The 3,155-nt window shown below is 35.8% G+C and overlaps 1 pseudogene; it reads left to right on the top strand.

Moving 5' to 3' along the window:
* LOC137626591 (neuropeptide CCHamide-1 receptor-like) overlaps window positions 1–1,875 on the top strand; it is an 8,703-nt pseudogene extending 6,828 nt beyond the window's left edge.
* Window positions 1,876–3,155: the final 1,280 nt, after the last annotated feature.

Raw genomic sequence — 3,155 nt, 5'->3', positions numbered from 1 at the left:
GATAATAAACAAAATGGAAAAATAATAAATTATTACATATCTTGTATGTTAAAAACTTACATTTCATAATAATGAGTTATAAAGAGTCAACATATCCTAAACACACAAAAGAAGTTATTTAAATCTTAAGTTAATATTTGAACAAAATAAACCTAAAAATATTACCACAGGATTCAACAGCACCTCACCCATGGGTTCTTTAATACGAGCCAGTTTCGACGCCCACGACCCAAACAGCCAGGAAAGAATAAACATTGAAAAAACTTAGAAAAACAAATAAAAGAACGCTCGTTCAAACAGGAACGTCATCTCCCATGCACGAAGCTTGACTTCCCCGGGGGAAATGGAAAACATATTTCCTATTTTTCAAAAGTTTTTTTGAGTCATTAATATAATGCTTAGAAAACATCCACAGGGCGGCTCGCCCTCTCTAAGAGTAGATGGAGAAAAAAGCCCATGATTTCTTTAGTGAATAAGAATAATGATGATAGGAAAGGAACATTAAAAAAAACATTAGTATTTTCATTACTTCTATTACTAATATGTGAAAAAACGGTAATTGAATGCTCTTAATGAAAGACATCATCAAAATTGTTTAATGATGACTATTGGATGACTCTGGTGAATCCATTGTCAGGCTGGAAGAAGATAAGAAGAGAAAAGTCCCCTTTAGTTCTTTTTTTTTTATGTCGGCTACCTCTCAGAATTGGACGAGTGCTTTGAAAAATAGATAGATTAGGATGCTGATAGCAATTAGTATAATAATAAGCTTATAAAAAAATGAATCTGTTCACTATTCAAAGATAAACAGCCATCTAATGACCATACTCTATCTTCTTTTCTTTTCTTAACAGGAGTGCTCCTAACATCCACCTGGTATCCTTAGCAGCCGGTGACTTACTGATGATTCTACTAACTGTGCCCTTCACGTCAATGGTATACACTGTACCATCTTACCCATTTGGTGAATCCGTCTGCCGGGCATCAGAATTTGCCAAAGACCTCAGCTTAGGCATAACTGTGTTCACCTTGACTGTCCTGAGTGCTGATCGTTACTTAGCCATCGTCCGGCCAGTATTAACCCATGTGTCAGAACATGCCAAGAGATTTTCTATTGGAATGGCAGTGAGCATATGGGTGCTGTCAGCCATTTTAGCAGCTCCGGCAGCCATTTTCTCTCAAGTACCGGTTCTGTTTACACCCCGTGGTGATCAATTCTACATTTGTACACCTTTTCCCAAGTATCTAGGTCACATCTATCCCAAAATCCACACCCTTGTTAGGGTCACCATTTATTATCTGCTTCCTCTGTCTCTGATAGGTTTCTTCTATGTGATGATGGCGCGCCACCTTCTGGTGTCTGCGAGACATCTACCTGGGGAGGGTGCAGGTGCAGCAGGGCAACAGAGGCAGATCCAAGCCAGGAGGAAGGTTGCCAAGATGGTCTTCGCTTTTGTGATCATATTTGCCATTTGTTTCTTGCCCATCAACATCTACATCCTATGGTGGCATTTTTGCCCTAGCTCACAAGACGACTACAACGTCTACTGGCATTCCTTCAGAATAGTTGGCTTCTGTCTATTCTTCATCAACTCCTGCATCAACCCTATCGCTCTATACTGTGTCAGCGGTACTTTCCGGAAGTACTACAGCCGGCACGTGTTCTGCTGCTTCGTCAGCAGAGGGAAGCTGCAGCGGGACTTTTATAGCACAGAGTGCACTCAGGCTTCTAGATGCACTCAGAGAACCGTCGAGATGCCACTGAGCGTGATTGGCTCCAGGAACGGAGCACAGCAAGCGCCGCACCGTCTCACGCTCACAAATACAGCCGTTCTTACATCTAAACCTTATCACAGTCCATCATCAATAGTATGATGTCTTTCATCTACTCAATCATCCAGATATTTTAAAATTTTTGTAAATAAGTATATTATTACATATTATTTTTCATATATCAGTATTATGGGAACTTTTAATGCTCTATGTAAATAAGCTTACATTCCATGTTCTGTGATATCATATACTGTACAATATCACCTTAATACGACCTTCTCTTGATTTCAGTAGTCTGTATATAAACATTACTGCATAAATTTTAAATTATTTTTTCATAGATTTATAAGATATTCTTTTGAAAACCATTCACTCTTCATCATAATATATTATCTACTTCTAATTTGATCGAAACTGTGTGCATTTCATCATTATCTATAGTTATAAACATTGTGACCTTGTCATATACCATTATAACTCATCATTATATCTCATCCTCCTTTACAATGATTCCTTATATAAGTGTTTCATATGAGTTCCTTGATCCTGATACTGGAAATTTCTATGCGTGAAGAATGAATTGTCAGTTTAAATTTGTGTCATGTGTAATCTTTTATACAAATATCATATGAAAAAGTTTAAACATATATGAAACAGTTTTCTCATAACGGAATAATTTGTCAGAAGCATGATCATATGAACAGATATCGGTGAATGTGAAATTTGACTGTGTTTCAATGTTTGTCAAAAATGTATGGCACAGAAAATGTAAGCTTCATCAGAATATCTTTCAAGTTGTGCAATTTGAAACGTTTCTTGTATAGAGAAATAGAAAAATGTAGATATCAATGCTATATAATGTATAACCGAATCCATGTTCGAATCCTTCATAAGATGTAATTACAAAAGAAGAAAGCATAAGTGAAGCTACGAAATCCGATGTAGTTATAATAAACTTAATCTAGTAATTTATAGAGACTCAGCAAAAATAAGTTATCAGACTAATTCATTCCTTCATATCAATTAATGCCAACCCCCCCTAAAAACAAACATATTTAATTAGTTTATACAAAAGGCTTTCACAATAGTAAGGGTTTATATCATTTTGTATAGAGAGAGAGAGAGAGAGAGAGAGAGAGAGAGAGAGAGAGAGAGAGAGAGAGAGAGAGAGAGAGAGAGAGAGAGAGAGAGAGAAACATCGATCACTTTAATTTTTCAAGATATCTCAAATTGTTTTTGCATTTTTAAAGCTGGTTCTATATACTTTTCAACCTAATTAATGCCGTTTATGTAATTATAATCTTAAACCCCAAAATATTTATAATTGTGAAATAAACTCTTTCTATAAGGAATGCCCCAAATATATTATTTGTAAAAATTTA

The sequence above is a fragment of the Palaemon carinicauda genome, chromosome 34 (assembly GCF_036898095.1).
Source record: "Palaemon carinicauda isolate YSFRI2023 chromosome 34, ASM3689809v2, whole genome shotgun sequence".
Lineage (NCBI taxonomy): Eukaryota > Metazoa > Arthropoda > Malacostraca > Decapoda > Palaemonidae > Palaemon > Palaemon carinicauda.
This window is presented reverse-complemented; position numbering and strand designations above follow the sequence as displayed.